Consider the following 20,350-nt stretch of genomic DNA (forward strand, 5'->3'; position numbering starts at 1 on the left):
TAACAATGACAACAAAAAGATAAACTGCTTAGAAGTAAACTTAGCCAAGTACAAGTATCCCAGTTAAAAGCTAACATACAGTCCTGGCTAGTGTGGCTCTGTGGATTGAGCACCAGCCTGTAAACGGAAAGGTCACTGTTTTGATTCCCGGTCGGGACACATCCCTGGGTTGCGAGCCAGGTTCCTAGTTGGTGGCGTGTAGTAGACCACCAATTGATGTGTCTCTCACACACTGATATTTCTCTCCTTGTCTTTCTCCCTCCCCTGTCCTCTCTCTAAAAATGAATAAATAAAATTAGAAAAGGAAACCAACATATAATTGTCAGATGCATACTAGACTTATTGGGATGATCACTTCATTGGTTATATAGTTGTCTAATCACTATGTTGTATACCTGAAACTAATATTGTATGTTAACTGTAATTAAATTTTTATTTTTTAAAAATAAAAAAATTTTAAAAAGCTCCATGTGGCTAAATGCATAAGTTTTCAAAATCAATATCTCTTTCAAAATGTCAGTTATGACAAAATAAATTTCTTTTGTTCCAATAGGTTAACTACTGGTAGTAAACTGAAGATGACATGTGAAGAATTTATTTGTGTTCTAATTCCATAACCTGTTGCTACTGTTGAGTTAGAAATATAATAATATTTCTGCTACATGCTGTGATTCATCTCTCAGGGAAAGGATAGATATTCAGGGCCAGGGACATGAGTTTCTGGTATCATAATTGCTCATTTCAAACATTAAGTCAGTTTTAAAAGACTTCAGTGGGCCAGCTTTCTGAGGCTTTCTTATCATCTTGCCATGTAATTTCCTGTATCCACAAACTGTCTTACTCTTTTTCTCTAACAACTGGGCATTATATGTGAAATAATGAACTTTAGGAATATCTTCCTGCATGCCTTCCCCTAGGTTTAGCTGCTGACATAGACATTCTTTGGAGCACAGTTATCAAATGGATTGGACAGCTTCAGTAGTCACAATCAGTGTCATAGAACGTTGAGAATGACCAAAATGGAAAGAATATGAATGGCTTCTGAAAGATCATTTCCTCTTAATCAGTGTGTGAATATCCTAGATTTTTCTTGTGTGCTTATTCTTTCGGGTATACTGAAGAGACATCACAATTTATGAGACTATTCCACTTGAGTGGCCTAAATATTAACTTGGGGCTGCTTGCTCTTGAACGACTATGGAGAAATAACCAAAGATTAATAAATGTTGTTCAATTTCATGGTTGTTGTTCTTTGGCAAGTTCTTTTTCACAGTATTTCAAATATACACAGCAGCTGCAAGCTTGAAATGAAAGGTTATCAAGTTCACCTTTAGGCCTTGTAATATTTCAGCTAGGCCTGCCTGAGGATTTCCTTCTTTTCTTTGATGGAAATAATAAATATGATGAGTTTTTAATAACAGCTCTTGTTTCTACTACTGTTTCATTTTTAAGAAGTGGAGCAATAGCTCCTTACATTGCTGAGAGTAAGACCCTTCAGAGTAGCAGTGAGAAGGGAAAGCTGAAATGCGCCTTTCTTCATACAAAGTGCCGCAAGGATCATGGAAAGACATGTTGACCTTGAGTTACCATGGGTGCCTTATGATGTTGTAGTGATCATCTTCCCTTTTGGAAAGTGGTTAATGTGCACTCCCATGAACAGGTCAGAAGGCAAAGCTGCTCCATCAGAGATCCGATGGTGGCTTCTAAGTCCCCTATGTCTATCAATCCTTCTATTGCTAGTTCAGCTAAAAAAGGAGATAAGTTAATTTTCTGCCATTTTGTGGCCTTTCTTTTTTTACTTTTACACCTATTTCTGTCAAAGGAGTCAAACACCCCTCACAGAAAGACACCATTTGCTCCAGATAGGCCTACAGAGGAAGGGTCAGCTTTAGCGCAGAATGACACTTTTTGGGCGCATACGTTTCCTCCGGGTCACAAGCCCTGTCCTTCCTCACACGATTGCCAAGCCTGCTAGTGCTACAAATACACAGTGTTAAGTGGTGACTAAAGCACTAGGATGCAGGGGTGAGTGGCTCCCACTAGGAACTAGGTCAGTAGTGCTAAAAAACCTCAGAGAACAGCCCACCATCCCTGACGTACAAGGTTGCCAGGCAGAAGTTCAAAGGGTGGCAGCCACTCTTGACTTTTTACTCCTTGAGAAGCCATGCAGGTTGTCAGGCATATACCGAGCCTAAACCTGTGATCTCGTTATCTGCTCTGGGCAATGGACACGAGTTATTCAAAACAACATCTGAGTGAATTTTTTTTGTATGATGGTTCTATCCTTGATGAGTTCAGGTAAGTTGTGGCCTGGGGACAATTCATGTATTCTAGTAACTGACCTGGTAGAGTTGATACTGTTGAAGGCCCATGCAGACCCCCTTTATTGAGCGGGTGTTCCCATCCCCCAGTTGCTGTGAATGTTAAACATTCGGGCTCACAACTGCTCCCTTCTTTCATGAATTGCTCTCAGTCCCCACAGGCGTCACTACAGCCAGGAAATGTCTGGGAGATTACTCGAACATGCAGACTCCATCCACTTGGAGGGGGACTGTCTTCAACAAACAACCAAAGTGTGGGTACAAAGGCCCAACAAACAAAGTGTGGGTACAAAGGCCCAACTCTCCTACCTTAACATGAGATGCTCCAGAGCTTTCTGTGGGACAAGGATGAGGTTGGGCTTCAGCTAAAACCACCTCTGTGCTTAGCTTCTTTCCTGCTCTACCCTGCTTCCCTCACTCGTTTGTGGTTTTCTCTCACGGAAACTCTCTCAATATTTCGCCTTCACAAGAATCCAGTCTCTACCTCCACTGCAAGGGAACAAGACCCAAGACGTATGGTGACTAAGTCTACTATTGCCACACACTAACATTCATAGGACAATTGTAACAATTTATATGGTCCTTGAACATTCTAAAATGCAGATGTACATAATCCATCTGGTAAAATGCAAATAAATGTTTACAATATAAACCAGCAATTTTACTCCTAGGTATTTATCCAAGAGAAATGAAAGTGTATGTCCACACAAAACTGTGCACAAAGATATTCAAAGTAGATTTATTCATAAAAGCCAAAACCTCAAAAAAAACCCAGATGTCCATCAACTGGAGAATGGAATTGTAAACTGTGGTGTGTTCCTAAAATGGAATATAACAAAGCAGTAAAGAGAACGAACTGCTGATCCATGCAACAGCACAGGTGAATCTCAGAAATATCACACTGAGTGAAAGAAGCCAGGCAAAAAGGGTACACACCATATGAGTCAATGTAAATGAATGTTTGGAGTAGACAAGACTGATCCAGAGTGGTAGAAATGAGATTCGTGATTGCTTTAGAGGAAGACATGGAAGTGACTGGGAAGAGGCAGGTGGGAATTTCTAGAGTGAAAGAAATGTTTTGCCTTGATTTGCAGATCTGAGTATTTCACTGTGTGTAAATTATACTTCACTTTAAAAAAGGCAGATGTGAGAAACATCTTTTCTGAGTTTTATTTTGATCATAAACTGTGCTGAACAGGAACTATGTCAGAGTTAGCTCAGAGACAGACCAAAGTGATTGGTTGCAATATTTTAGCTTTCCTTTATGTCTATTTTATATTTTTATAGTGTTGAGTGTTCTGTTTGGGTTCAAATTTACCTTAAGTTTATCTTGGGGAGAGAGAGCAGGGGAGAAATTGATTCTCTAGGTTGCTTAAAAAAGTAACATAGGTCATACTCTTTGATGGTAATTTGCAAAAAAAAAAAAAAAAAGAAAGAAAGAAAGAAAAGAAAGTTCCATCATTCATTTATTTTCTTCTAGCAAACATCTGTAGTTCACTTAACAGCATTGCATGTACTGAATCAGATGCCAGGAATATAAAGAAAAATAAGACATTTTTTCAGTCTCACATAATGTATTGATGGAATTGATTGTAACTCTTGCGGAGATAAAATACTATGTGGACTGTAGTAGAAGTAAGTACTGTACTGGGCACAGCAGATGCTGAACGAAGAGGAACAGAAAAATCCATCTGAGGTACTAGGACAAGCTTGCTAAAGAAGGTGTTCGTAAAGCATGGGAGGCAGTGTGATACCATTGATGTAAGAGGCTTCCGAATTTAGACAAACCAGGTAAGACTTTTGCTCCAACATACTTGCATTTTGCACAGTTTTCTTATCCTTCTCCAGCCCCCTCCTCATAATTTCTAATCAGAATAGTATCTACCTTGCAGTGTTGCTATAACACTGTACCTCACTATTATTATTTTCTGGAAAAGGTGATATATTTAATTCACGAACAGCCAGTAATATCCCACTGTATTAGATTAGTGATGCAGGCTAATAGCAAGCAAAGATTGCTGGTAAATTTTGATTTGCGGTCAAACTCAAACCTCTCTCCTTGTCTTCTTCAGCTTCTAGAGGCTTCGGGCACTACTTGTCTCACAGCTGTTCCCTCTGTCCTCAGAGCCAGGAGCACAGCACCCTCAGCTCTCCTCTTTGACCTCTGCTCTCACTGCCACATCTACCCTCTCTCTTCTTTTGTCATCACATTGCCTACTCTCCCTTCTGACCCTCCCGCCCCCTTCTTATGAAAACCTGTGATAACATTGAGGACACTCAGATAATCCAGGAACATCTCCCCATCTTGAGATCCTTAATTTACTCACCCTTGCGAAGTCCCCCTTACTGTGTAAAGTATTGTATCTGGGGAACTGATGTCAATCTTTGGGATGGGGCATTATTCAGCCTACTGCAGAATATATGTGAGTTATCCTGAGACCATTCTACAGATTCTGAGTAGTTGAAAGGCAAGCTTGACAAGTTGACTAGACAAGAGGCTGACTGGGGCCAGGAAAAAACCCCTGCATATTATCAAGACGGAGCTAAACCTGAAGGCACTGAAGAAGCCTCACATTGACAAGCCTAGATCTGTGCTTCAGGGAGTTGATTCTGCTTAGGGTAAAGGGTGACTAGGGAGGATCTGGAAAGTGGAGGGGAGCCTATATTCTTGCAGTTATTCAGTGGACCAGGAGAGGTATGAGCTAGAAAGTTTACCAGTTTCTTAAGTTTGCCCAAGATGGATTCCATCCTTAAACACCACAACAACAGTGAAGATTTGTAGACAAGCACAAGAAGGGAAGGAGAAGGGGAGGGAGAGCATGAATTTCTTTTCCTTTCAGAGTTTTGGCAGAATAGGTGATCACGGATGGGAAATAACTTTCACAGAACTATTTGCAGTACACTGGTGGTGTGTGTTTATCGACACACGCCAAGGCCCTGGGGGGCTCACTGTGCTCCCAGATTAGGCAGGATTTCATTTGCAGCCTGCAACGTTGCTCCCCAGCAAAACTGTTATCCCGTCCTTAAATGCCTTGAAACCTGGCATTGATTTGGTTTCCTTATGAAAGTCATTTTGGGCAGTGTTTCCAAAATGGAGGTGTCATTCATATTGAATATTTGCTCTGGAAGGTAATCCCCCCCCCAATCAGCTTATCTAGAGTTTCCAAAAATTTTTCGGCTACCTTCATGTCATCACTCAGCTCACCACTCACTTTCACAGTATGGAATGAATAACAACTCTTGAATCGTTTTAAACCACCCAGAGCTAGCAGTACATTCAACACAGTAGTCAGGCCTAGACTTTTATTTTAACAAGGAAAACAGTCTTTTTGCATTGGCTGTGATTTGTCATGACGCTGAGAGGGATATGCCTCTGTTTGTGGCCTTCAGTCCAGGTCACTGGAAGCCCCTCCGCATCCGATACTGGCCTGTCTTGATTTTTGTTAGTCACTTCGTCTTCAGTGAAGCAAATTCTTTAAGGCTCCATCAGTTTGTTGTTCTTCAAGATCATACTGTGGTGGAATGGGTCATGCCTGACTGGCGACCAATGGGCATCACTGATTTTCTACCTCTGTAGTCCTTAATCAGTTTTAATTTCATTTCCAGGTCAATCTCTTGATGTGGCCTCTTACTGGCCACTTTAACAGTAGATTTGGTGTGCTTAAGGGCCATGGTGAACAGAGCAATGCAAGATAAATCAAGCATAAGAGAAAATGATGCAGCCGAGAGATATGGAAAATGAGATGTATGAGGCTGCTGCTGGCATAACACAGCATAACGTTTTACAGTGAACATTTTTAATAAGTAGAAAGAGTACACTCTAAAATAATAACAAAAGTGTACTAGAGTAAATACACAAACCAGTAACATAGATGTTTATTATCATTATCAAGTAATGTATATCATACATAATTATCAGTGCTATCCTTTTATGGCAGTGCAGTAGGCTGGTGTACTTCAGCATCCCCAGAAACACATGAACAATGTGATGTGTAGCAAAATCACTAGGTAACAGAAATTTTTCAGCTCAATTTTATTTTTGTAGGACCACCAGAATATATGTGGTCTGCCATTGACCAAAACATCGTTATGGGGTACATGACTGTACTCACTTTGAAGTTCCTTTAAATATTATAATACTAATGGCATTTTAGACTTAAAAATAGAAATATTTTATTAAAAAGCAAAGAATTCACTGAGTAACCTGATTAGAAGAAGATTCTCTCATTATGAAAACAGTGTCAAATTATTTGTATATAGGGTACAATCTCCTTAACAGGCTCTTGTTTTCTTTATGAATTGAGAGATTAGACAGGTCAAGAAGATGTGAAAGAACAAAATCCTTATTATCAAGTTTTTGAGGTCATTCTTTATTCAATAAAATAATTCGAACAGCATCTGTTCAACAAGAGACTAGGTAGCTATGCTTGTTTTTTCTAATAACCAGAAACCAAACGTTATTTTAAGCCTTCTTCTAGTGAACATTCATTACCTTAAACATGTCAAACAATTATGCAAGTTCATATATGAGTTCAGCATCACCTCTAGGTAAGATGCTACAGATGCTCCTCAAACTAAAGAAAAATGATCCTTCATTTTGCTTGAGGGTTCCAGAATTGTCCAAGAGACCTTGACATTTTCTCTATATTATACAGGAAAGACAGACAAAGTGCTAGAACATGGCAACTTCAAACCCTCCAGACTCTGTGAAGAACAAAATCTGTCAGTCCAGTTAAAATGTTAGATACTTGACTAGGAAATAAACATAAAGGACCTATATAGAATGTACTCATGTATTCATTAAACATAACATGTTCTGTAACAATAGAACATATTTTATGTTTAAACTCCCTGAATATGTCTTTCTCTGCTACAAAAATTTTGAAAAAAATGCATAATAGGCTTAAATACCTCAATGAGAAAAACGTCTATAAAAAGTGACTACCAGGCCACGGTTTGGGTTTCCTAGCAGATGAATGCACAAGGTTGTGCAGACGGTCTGGACAATACCTAGTCCTAGATTCAGCATGTGCAGATAGATATACATTGATTTTCTTTTTAAAAAAAATATTTTATTTATTTATCTTTAGAGGGGGAGGGAAGGAGAGAAATATCAATGTATGGTTGCCTCTTGTGAGTCCCCTCCTGGGAACTGGCCTGCAACCCAGGCATGTGCCCTGACTGGGAATGGAACCGTGATCATGTGGTCGCAGGCCCGCGCTCAATCCACTGAGCTACACCAGCCAGGGCCACATTGATTTTCTTAATAAAAATGAAGCATATTCGTTAAATAGCTAATGGATGAAAGTTCTTACAACAATTTCAATATTATTTTGGACTCCAGATTTAAAATTTAAAATCATCTCAAAGAGTGGAAGTGTGGTCTAAAGAAAACTGGTTAAGCAATTGTTTGACAACCTATTTTGGATTATAGACTTCACCCCTCTTAAGGCCAAACAGCAGAAGACTGAGGTAAGCAAAGGAATGACAGCAAAGGCAACAACAAAAAGTCCACAACAATCTCAGTGGTCCACAATCTTAGAGACTCAGGGTTTGGATTTTAGAAAAGATAGCACCAGACAGAAATTTTTCAGTAACTATTCTCAACAGAGAAACAGTGATAAGAAGTTAAAGCCTCGACATTTTATAAGGCAAATGTAGGGATCTATTTGCTAATTTCCTCTGAGTTTTATAGTGGGAACTTAAAGTTGCAACCAAAAGTCACAGGAGATTTAACTTTTCTTTGACTTTACAACTCAGTGTAAACCTAATGGAAGTGGAAAGCTGATAACGGGGCAAAGAAGATTCTAATTCAGCCGCCCCTTCCAGATGACTGTTCTTATTGGTAATTATCATTACTATTCTAATATTGCTCAAAAAGTCAGAATGGCATAAAGGATGTTGTAATGACTATCTTGTATGTTCAGCCAAACTTAGGAAATAAGATACTACAAATCGGACTGAAAACCTTGTGTAACTCTCTCAGAGCAGCTTCTCCTTCCCCCTCCTCTCGCCCGTCCTTTATCACACACACGTATAGATACCATACTTAATATAAAGGGAGCATGGTATGTATTTTATATTTACATTGTATGTTTATATTTTATATGTAGTATTTATATTTCATATAAAACATGCATCCTTTTGTTTTTCTTACTTAACATTATGTTGTAGGAATTAATCCCATGTATAACTTTGCTTCTATTTCACCTTTTTCTTTGAAACATAAAAAAATAGCTTTACTGAGATGCAGTTAATACATCATACAAGTTGCTCATTTAAAGTATATAATTCCATTTTTTAATGTATATTCACAGGGATGTGCAACCATCACCATAATGTGCTTTTAGAATATTTTCATCCCTCCTTAAAATAGATTCTGTACCCATTAGCAATCACCTTTTCTTCTCACAAAACTACAAAAAACAACAACTAACTTATATTTTGTCCACAAAGATTCGACTCTTCTGTATATGTCAAATAAATGGACTTAGGCATTATCTGGCCTCTTGTGTCTAGTTTCTTTCACTCACCATAACATTTCCAGGTTCATTCATGTTGTAGCACGTACCCATAAGTTATTTCTTTTTATGTCTCAATAATACTCCATTGTATGGACATACCACTTCAATTTGTTTTTTAATCCAGTTAGTGGATACTTAGAATCTTTCTTCTTTGGCTCTTATAAGTAATGCCGTAGGTGTATTTTTACTTAGGCCTCTTTACGCACCTTTAGGAATGAATGTATTAGGATATGCCTATCTTCAACTTTTGGAAATATTATGGTAATTAATTTTTAACCAAGGGTTTGAGTAAAATGGGTAGCTTGAACACTCTGCGAGGAAGATGGATAACAGAAATTTAAGTATGCTCAATGAAATAACTTGATTCCCTTACTAAGTTGTCTTGCTTTTTTGCAGGCTATCTTTGTAATAAGGGGATGCTTTGACTGAATGTTCCCAATACTTTAAACAGGGGGCTTTCTCTTGGTTTTGTTTATTTTATTTTCATTTTCGGTTCTCCTTTATTGCCTCAAGTTGAGGCTTCAGTAAAATACTACTAAGGGCCCTGGCTTGTGTAGCTCAGTGGATTGAGCATGGACCTGTGAAACAAAGGGTCACCAGTTTGATTCCCAGTCAGGGCACATGCCTGGGTTGCAGGCCAGATCCCCAGCAGGGGACACATGAGAGGCAACCACACATTGATGTTTCTCTCCCAACTCTTCTCCTTCTCTTCCCCTCTCTCTAAAAATAAATAAATAAAATATTAAAAAATACTACTAAGGGGTAAGGCAATATTTTGCGTTGTTCTCCATTATTCCTTGGATTCGGGAATAGCCTTTGCAGAGCATCCCATAGTCTGAAAGTCTTCAGCAGATTGCAATGCAGTTGGAGTTCTTGGAGCTAAGCCCACGTCTCTCCACCGAGAGTGAGCAGACTACGGCAGGGCGGACATCTTTGTCGGGCTGTCTCAGGAATCGATCTGAACGGCCACTTAAATCATTTCCCCACAGAGATCACTGTGGAGGTGGCAGAAGTGAACAGGACCGCCACAATCAGGGGGATCTCAACGCACTCTTGGGCCTCAGAGTGTCCCCCAAAGCAAGTGGACGTGATCGGAGATTTCCAGTTTGTCTATACTGTATGCGGGGCCTTTTACATGCTGGCAGGGGCAGTCAGGACCCAGAGTTTGGGGAATGCCAGGGGTATTTGGGGTTATGAGAGTCTGCTTGCTTCTTCTGGAGTTGCGAATCGTTGCACATCTAGATTCAATTTAGAATCTGCTCTGCAAGTCTATTATTACACACAGGTGATGCTTGTGAATTAAAACTGTCATCTAGGACAAGCTGAGGGGCCTCTGGTGCTATTTGCCTCTCTATAGGATGTTTCTACATGTGAAACACATAAAAACAATCTTGGGGATGGTCCAGCTCATATTTTATTCCGACAAAATAGTTGGTTATGTTGACCTGAGTAATATACAAGTAAGTTAAAAAGTAAAATATAAAAGATGCAGCTGCCCACTACTTATAACAATTTCCAACTTCCCCAATAGAAACATCGACCTGCTTCTTAAAATTCTAATATTGTGAAGGTGAGTAAATTCAGAAAATGCAGTTGCCCTTGATTTATCAGGTCATTTAGAAAAACGAAAGCCTCACCATGCCTGGCTCTGAAGAGCATGCAGGATTATCTGCCAGGATCCGTGGTTTCACCAGACTGAAATTCACCAGAGGATAATGGTTTCTTTAGACATAGTACCTCTTTCAAAGAGGAATAGATGGGAAATCAGTTTTAGCCTATCAGCTGAAAATCCAGGATTGAAATCTCAAGCCTCGAGAAGTTACAATATATCATAAGAAAAGATGAAGAACATGTAACATTTCAATTCCATGGCTCTCCAGGGAGAGCAGTGGAGTAATAGGAAAGAGCCTGGCCTAGAAGCAGCACATGCCTCCTCCCTATTTCAGTCGTTGAGTCAAATGGAATGTAGTCATAGGAATATTTTTGAGAAGATCAAATTTCAAATACACTTGTTCTGATATTTTGGGATAAATAATCATGACATTGGAGGATGTCTTCCTTTAGGCTGCTAGGTGGTACGGTCAATCACCTCGGATATTAAGAAACAATATTACAAAACCATAAAATATTTTTCACCAGGCAATAGGGGAGCTCAGAGTACATACCTGGCTCATTTAAGCTACGGACCGTAATTTCCAGAATGCCGCATGTCAGTACCTACAATAGAGGGGAAAAGCTGTAGCCTGGCATGGAGCAACACTGTGCTATGTATTCGTTGCTGCAGGTATTTCTCAGCTTTGGTTTGGGGAAATACTACATTTTTTAACCCACTCCACCTCTCTTGGGCCAGTCTCAGGAAGCGGGCTCATTCATTTGATCAGCACGTACAGAAGAGCACTTATGAAAAGCCAGACACTGAGCTGAATGAGGATCACAAGAGATGATTACTGTGTTTAAGGACTTTATAGCCTAGTAAAAAAAAACAGATGTATGATAATAACAAGAACAATAAAGTACTCCAGGGAGCTATGAGACGTGAATATACAGGGAGTCTGTTGAGCTTCTCTTGGGTTTCTGGCTGGGGTGCTGGACATGGCTGCAGAAGGGGTTTGGCTGAGAGCTGGGTGTAAGGTTTGCGGGGGAATGAGCTAATGTGGACGTGGGACTGTGGTTCCTGGGCAGAGGGCAGTTTCTTTCACTGTGTCTAGGTATCCAGTGGTGGGTAGAAGACACACACTCATGTATGACGAGGCCAGTGGCACTGGAAGCTTCTTGAAGGGCAAAAAAGTTTTTGCAGGAGGATTGGAATTCACACATTCGGGGTTGAATCTTGGCAGGCCACTAATCAGTGAGTCAGAGAAGTGGATCAAACTGAAGATTTGTTTTCTTTCCTGTAACAACAAATTAGTAACAAATGTCTCCCCTCCTTCGGAGAAGTGAAAAGGATGATGTTTGATGGCACCTAATTGAGTATGGCAGACCCGTGAGGTCTTTTTTAGACTGGTGTTTTCACTTAATGGCGAGCAATTTAAAACATTTTAAAATTGAAAATGAAAAGATTTATCACGGAAGATAGAATGTTTGTGTGAAGGTTTAAAACAAAGCAAGAGACTTAGAGAGTTTTACGCTGTCTGCCTGTTCAGTCTGTGTGCCCACACCCTAGAGATGTCTGTCCTCTGGGTCCGGGAGGGAGAGCTTGAGACCTGCTGGATGTGTGGTCATTACTGACTGACGAGTCACCTACATCCTCACCAGGCACGACCTACACTTCAGCTACAGGAAAAAAATGGCTTTGGAACTTTGGTGGCTAAATCCTACTCACATTTATGTTTTCATTTACAAATTGTTCTTAATTGGTTGAAAATGCACAGAAGAGTCAAGATCTATTTGAAAAGTAGCTTTTAGGTACAAGCAGTGATATTAGTGTGTACCTACACATGGGGTGGGGTTGGAGTGGGTTCAAAGGTCAGGAAACCTCAGGGACCAGGGTTAGCGAGAAAATCTTAAAATAGGTGATGCTTCAGCCAAGTCCTGAGGGAGGCATATGGTTTAGCATGGGAGGAGGAGAAATGGGACAAGAGGAGTTGGGCGTGAAGTGAGGGAAGGAGGGAAGGAGGGAAGGACGGGCTGTGAGTTATGAAAGGGGAATCAAGGTGGTCAAATTCAGATTTCAGGCTTGAATTCTAGATAGAGGGGAGAGTCAGTCATGTCCCCATAGCCCTATTTATAGGGTCATGGAGACATCGTATGGCAGGAAACGTGATATATTCTTTACTTCATCATTGCTCACACCAGTGAGGAAGCTTGGAAGCAAATAGAATGGGCAGGGCGTGCACAGCCTGTTGAAAGGCAGGGCACACTCACTGTTGCAGGGCAGACCTCTCACGCTTCTGGGTCCGTTTCCTCACTCCTAGCACGGAAATAGCAGAGCTGACAAGGCAGGTGCCAAGCAACCCGGGGTATGAGAGGGGCTCTTGCAAACGAGCAACACGTAAGTTCCACATAATGATGTGGCGCCTCAGTGGCACCTGTTTCTAGTCAGAACATCCTGGTTCAATATTTTATCACAACTGGTCATAAATATTTCATGAAACAAAACTCAGGAAGTAATACTGGATTTGGATAATTTTTCTAGCCTGAGAAGTCATAGCCATGATTTTCATTTTCAAAGCATCTAATCCATTTCTTAATTATGCATGGACATGGATGTGATTGCTCAAATAGTTAACACTGTCAAGTGTTGTAGCAGCGGGAGACGCTCGGTTAAATGGTGTGGGAGCAAGATAAGGGGCCGAGTGACAATATGCAGAAAACCCAGCACTCTGTAGGGTGACACATGACAGACCATATTTTACGGAATTAGCATCAATCAGATGTGGTTTCCATGAGTCTGTTGGTTTTTATGGTTCCCAGGGACATACTCTGCCTTTATATGTGGGTGTTTATTGATTGGCAATTGGGAAAACTGTGAAGTAGGTGAATTTTGGTTTGGGCGATTTTTACCCCCCTTTCTGTCCCCTTTTTGTGGTTCTTTATCTGTATGTGCTCAGACCACTTAGGTGCCCCAGATGTCCTGTCTAACAGGAAAAAATAGGACCAACACAACCTAATAAATTGTTAGCAACCTCATGTATTAGACCTTTTTTTGGGAGTTTGTGCATTCAGACAGGAGTAAGCTGTCAAGCTCCCCAGGATCTAAACCTAGACCCTAGGATTAGAACATCTGGAAAGTTTTGAGTAAACACCCCTTAGAATCTGAGACTACGCCAAGGCATCAGGAGTCTAGAGGGCTGACATCAGTCCCCAAAGCCAGAACCAGGCCTCAGTTAGTTGCCTTACAGGGCACCCCCACGGAATCTCAGACTGGAGTTACTTCAGTAAAGGAAAGAACGTTTAGACAGAAACATCTTTGCATTCAGTCATTCATCGATTCGAAAAGAAATGTACTGAGTGCCAGTTCTCCACCAGGCAGGGCCGGACACAGGAGGCACGCCAGGAACCAGGCACTCACCCAGCACTCCGATGCTTATCGTCCCTCAGGCAAATCATTTCTCCATCACGGCTGTGATGAGTGTCAGTCACGAGTGGTGAGTCTATTCCAATGCAAATGAATGAAACTTCTCCCTGAAACATCCATTCCACAAGAGGGAATTCAGCAGCATTCCACAAGGGGGGGATTCTACCTTGCAAGTCCATTACGTACCATATCCACTCACCAAGCGAGCTACATGACACCCCTACTGTGCTGAAAGAAATCACTGTGCTTTCAGAAAAGGCCAGTATCCCCGGGAGCTCATTCACAACCCTGGCAGGATATTTCCATTTTGGGTTTGTTTTCACAGCTGCTGGTGGAGAGGAGCTTTCTCTTAGTGTGTTGGCTAAATTTACCAAATCGTGCCCTGATGTACAGTTGTCCCACTTCATCTGCCTGTCACTAGGGTTTTAGAAACGATGGAAAAAAGTTGCATTCCATCTGACATATTAGAAATACTGCTGATTTGTTGACATTCTCCCAGTTGTCCGGGTGGCAACTGTGAGACGTTCCAAAAAGCGCACTTGTCAAGAGAGCCTCAGGCATGAAGGGGGCTGAGAAAACCAAGGGGAATCTTTGGAAAAGGGGCTTTTCTTCAGTTTCTGAAATAAACTGCCTCAGAAAAGAAATCCATGAACGTCCCTCAATATGCAGACAGCCTTCTGCGCCCTGTACCTTGCTCAGCTGGACTCTGCCTCCCACGAAACCATGGGATCTGGCCAGGGCTGGCTGACCAACTCTCCTCTGTGGAGGCACACACTGTGGAGGTGAGTTCCAGCGTGTGGTCCATTGTGATGGGCCGCTGGTTCTGGCTGCGGTGAACACCGAGTCCGTGACCGTAAGGCTAACACTACTCTGTCTCAAAGCAAAAAGCTCTGAAGTGCACACACACACACATCCACACACACTGTGCAGTTTCCTAATTGAATCCAAAATGTAAGCACTTGGCTGTTTAAAAGGATCTTGCTATCTTGATAAGAAAAACTAATGAGCTGCCCTTTCCAGAGCTGGTCACACAATAGTTCCAGTGACAAGGACCCCTATCAAGAAATAAAGCAGAAGATAAATGAGATTTTTCTAATATCCATTTCACCCATTGTTCACCAGTGTCAGGCAGTACAGATCCTATTTCTCATGGGGCAGCAGAGAGAAGACATGATTTTGAGAAGAAAACCTGAATCACAGCATCACCTCATCAGCTGCAGGTAAACCTCTTTGGTCAACTGGTCAAAAACAAAGCTGAGTTTGGACCGAGGGGCAAAAATGAAAGGATGTCCATAATCTTGAATTTTTACCTCAGGACTAAGACAGTATCCAAGAAATTATCTTTTGGAAGATGGGAAAAAAGAGCTTATTTCTGACGAGGGACTACATGATTTGCTATGTATAAACCACTAAATTGTAACCGTGTCAGATGTTCACAATGCAAATAGAGACTAAGAAATTGCCACTTAAGACTGATGACTAGAACTTTCAGGGGCTACATGAAAACAGAAAGAAAGAGAGTGATATTCAATTTCAGGTCTAGGAGAAGCTGGGTAGATTGCTAGAAAAGTCCCCATTCTCTTCTGCAGAAGAATCTCCATGGAGACCAATATTTAGTTGTTGGTCCATGATGTCCACAATGAATAAAATAGAGTGTTTGACAACAGGGCCAGATGTAAACTGAGAAAATATTTAAAACTCCCAAACTTACATTGATAAGAATCACATAATTGTCAGACAGATGACTAGGCAAAGGGCTGGTTATTGCACTGAGCTGATAGACATTCCAGCACTGAGCTGATGGAATGTTTATCTCCTGTGTTAGGCCCATTCAGCCTCACAGCATGTGTCTCCTTGTGATGGTCAAAACATTTTTAGTACTTTCCATTTCACAAGAACTTTCTCTTCTGCAGAACTAGAAGGGCCCTGCTGCTCCCATTCCAACAACTGCTGTTTACCAGGATGCAGATGAGGAGGGTCCTTGCTCTCGGAAGGGGGACCAGCCCTCAGGAGGCCTGAGAGGCAACCCAGGTGGAGCAACAGCAGTGAGGTCAGATGGTCCTCCGGCCTGGGAGTGTTGGCCCGAGCAGGGGCTTCCAAGGAGGGCAGGCCTCACCGGCACCCCTGCTGTCCCCAGAACAAGCCTTGGGAAAAAGAATGATTTTAAATCAATAGTCATTTACTCTTCTGGGAACTTTTGCTACCCCTTTTGCTATTTTTAGAGGAAGTATGCATTTTTAAAATAAGTATTCTCTCTTCAAAATTCTTATACATCTTCATACTATTATATTAGTTCCTATACCACAGTAGAGATAAGTGAGGCAGGGAGCAACACAAATGCTGCTGTCTTAACAGATTTTTTTTCCAGAAGCGCTAAAGCACATGCACAAAGGATCATTTGCATTTGAATAAACACTTCCTCTCCCTAGTTGTTTCATTTTTCCTATCGCTCCTTGCTAGAAAGGCATCCTCTGTCTGGCTGGGACATCATTATTTAATACAAGCAACCAGGCATCACTGTCGTCTGTTGGGTAATGAAGGTTTTTAAGGTAGTCTGAGTTTGGCTTTGGGGTCTTGCCAGAGCAGTGATTCAGAGCACCATAGCTGGTGTGACCTGTCTGAAGTCCCTTTGGCTCTACCACTCTAGTGACAAGATTTGGGGGAATAATGGTGTGAGAGGAAGAAAAACTTGCCTCAGATAATAAAAAGGAAAAACACCAATGCTGGGACTGTCATAAATATCCTTGCCAACGTAAAGGGAATCACTCATTTTGGCTCTTCTATGTGTAGCAGACTTCCCATTTTCTTTCTTTCTTTTTTAATTCTAGGATGGTCTTGATTAGCTATTGAATAAATGAATGAGTGTATCCATCATTTACTGACCATTTCCTGTCAGGGCTTTACCAGGCACTCAAAATCAGAAACAAAAGCAGTGTCCTTCTTCTCCAGGGGTTTGTGATCTGATTTGAAGGCTTATTAATATAAATGGCATGAAAAATGATGTGGCAGCAGAAAACACACGATATGTCAGGGAAACAAGAAGGGGGATGTAACACGGCCTGAAGTTTACTGAGTTGAATGTTGATATTTATTTCAACCCATTTTTATCTAAAACTGATAATGGGGGTTAGGGTGGAGGACGTGAGAGAGCAGAGGTAATGAGAAATCTGTTTTTAAAACTCTTCAGTACTATAACAGTAGTGAGAAGAAAAACACAGTATCTCCTACACATGGTGCCAAGTATGGACATATGTGTTTACTTTCTAAGAACAAAATGGCGAAGTATTTTGATATTTCTATTGTACAGGTAAAGAAATTGATGCTAAGTAACTGCTTATGGTCCTGCTAGGCAGTAGATTTAGACAATTTAAAACTTGGTCTGTCTGTATACAAAGTCAATAATTTTTTTGTATAATCACATGTAACCTTCCAAATAAAAATATCATTATTGAGCCCTAGCTGGTGTAGCTCAGTGGATTGAGTGCAGGCCTTCGAACCACACGATTGTGGTTCGATTCCCAGTCAGGGCACATGCCTGGGTTGCAGGCCAGTTCCCGGCAGGGGACTCACAAGAGGCGACCATACATTGATATTTCTCTCCTTCTCTCCTTCCTTTCCCCTCTAAAGACAAATAAATAAAATCTTAAAAAAAACCAACCCCCCTCCAAAATATCATTATTGTTGCTGATGAACTCAGACTATGGGAAATTGGTAAAATTTTATATTTATCCAGAATTTCCAGTAATACATGATTACGGTTGGTGGGCCATAAGTTCTCAATATTGTAGTTTATATTCTGGTCAGAGATTTTTAATCTCTTTTTTTCCTTAAGGAAGGTATATTATACTCACGATGCCTTAAGGAAGGAATACCATACTCATGACTTCTAGCTGGTTAGAATCTCTTTGCTCCTCAAAGCCAAGTAGATGGAATTAAGTGGTAGGGAAAGTATGGAAGAAAATAAAGAAGACCATAAGATGAGCCCCCCCATTGTGATAACTGGTTCAATATAGTTATACAATAAATAGAAAAAGTGGAAGATAAGTGAAGTCAATGATTTTTTAATATGCTAAGTCATCATACCTCCTCTTCTCTTCTTTAGAGAATAATATAAGAATAATAGCAAAATACATGATCTATCAACCAAATTTCATTTTAAAGTTCATCCATCTATCCACTCCTTTCATTCTGCGAATATTTATTGAGTGCCTACCATACCAGTCTTAGAAATTCAGACATGCCAGAAATGATTTCTGTTCTCAAGGAACTCACAAGACTACTAAGACAACTTTTTAAAAAAAAATATTTTATTTATTTATTTATCTTTAGAGGGGAAGGAGAGAGGGAGAGAAACATCAATGTATGGTTGCCTTTTGTGCATTCCCTGCAGGGAGTTGGCCTGCAGGGAACCTGCCTGCAATCCAGGCATTTGCCCTGAGTGGGAATCGAACCGCTATTGTGTGGTTCGCAGGCCCGAGCTCAATCCACTGAGCTACACCAGCCAGGGCTCTAAGACAACTTTTTAAACAAGCGATTATAGAACCAGGCAATCCCTGCCATGACTGAGGAAGACAGAGATTTCTGTGGAAGCACAGAGGAGAGACTCAAATCTTTCCTGACTGTTGGTGCAGGGGGAGGTCATAATCTGAGAAGGCTTAATACGGGGGCATGACAATGCTGGAGATCCCAGAGCTTGAGTAAGAGAGTTGGGTAGAGAAGAGAACAAGGTTTGGGAGAAGGTATCCCAGGCAGAGGGAACGAGAGCATGGACAAAGGTATAAAGGGGGGAAATATGTAATTACATTACATATCTTCATGTAATTACATTACATATCTTCATGCAATTGCAAAAATGATTGAAGCTAAGTATTTATTGAATACCTAATACAGTCAATAATAATGTAAGAGGCCCAGAGGTACAAAGATAGGATATGGTCTTTATTCTCAGCATATTTAAAATCTCATTGGAGACACATACAAGTAATGGCATAAATAAAATAAATAAAGGTATGATGCAATGGTGATAAGTCAAGGTGAAAATAGCATACTGAGAGTCCAGAAGAAGGGATAATTAACTAAAGGATCAGGAGAGGCTTTCGGAGGAGAACACGTTTGAAATGGGGCTTGCATGAGGAGCAAGTTGCTGCCAGTAGACAGTTTTGGAAGAAGGTGTTACAGGGAGAAAGAAGAGTTTGCATGAAGACAGGAAGGTATGACCTATTCCAGGAATGTAGCTATTCCTGTGGCTGGAGCAGGGCCAGCGTAAGAGGAATGATAAGAAGTGAGTTTGGCCTTGATACCATCTCCCCCCACAATGAAAGTCTTACTTTTATTAATTGCCACTAATGACTATCCTTGGCTTGGGAAGGAGAACAGGAAAGTCCTCACCTTTGGAGTTGCACTCCTGGAAAATCAGTTGCCAAAATACAATAAATTTATTTTGAAATTTGGTAATTGTCTGCCGCAACAAGAAACTATACCAAACAAAAACGTTATCAAATATTGACTGGGGATTTTCTAGAGCTCTTTTCTTATTTCAATAGGTTTCTTGAAGGATTTTTTAGATATTTGTCAGAACAATTAAAATCCATTTACTTTAAACTCTTTATCAACTATAGTTTCAACAAAGTCCCAGTGGAAATAGTAAAAATGAAAGAGTGAACTGATTTGCATCAATGATTTATGAGAATAGATATATTCTTCAACATTTATAAAACCCTCAACCATGTTTTTCATTTTATATTTAATTTTTTTAAAGATAGGAACATTTTCAAAAAGGTACAGGTCCTGTAAATTGCAACAATTATTTGAGTATCCAAAGAAGTAACTCCCAAAAGGTATAGTGACATTTTTGGTATAGTCTAAATTGAAATATTTCTTTTGTCACATTTAAAAACATCATATGTCATAAGCTAACAATAATAATAACTATTGCAAATACTAAAAAATACTTAAGAGTATTCAATTACTTAGGAAGAACTTTACAATGTCCATGTTAATCATACAATCCAGAACGACTGCACGTTTTTTGAGGCTTTATCTTAGTTTTCCTTAAGATCGTAAAGTGGGAGCCAGAGTGTGCTGTTACACGCTCCCCTTTGGATTTCAGCAAAACCAAGAACAAAATGAAATCTTAGAGGAGAAAACATTAAGTCTGTTTTCATGTCTCAAACAGAAAATCTGGAACTAATCTTATTCATGATATTCACAACTTCCCAGTAGATACTGCACAAATTATTTCATAGTTCCAAGCCTTTTTTATACCGAAGTATGACCATTTCCCCTCATTGACAATGGGATGAATGGATGGATGGACGAGTGAATAAGTGGGTTCATGTAGAAACTTATTAATGAATGAAGCCTTTGATGGTAAAATTAACGATAGGTTTGAAGCAGAGGATATAGAAACTGACAGGGTACATGGACTTTTGCATCGAGGCCCTTCAGTAATCAGTGTCACCCATGCTCATCTGGTTGAATTAATTTAT

Source organism: Sturnira hondurensis, unplaced genomic scaffold (assembly GCF_014824575.4).
Source record: "Sturnira hondurensis isolate 20B ecotype Veracruz unplaced genomic scaffold, ASM1482457v3 Scaffold0016284, whole genome shotgun sequence".
Taxonomy (NCBI): Eukaryota; Metazoa; Chordata; class Mammalia; order Chiroptera; family Phyllostomidae; genus Sturnira; species Sturnira hondurensis.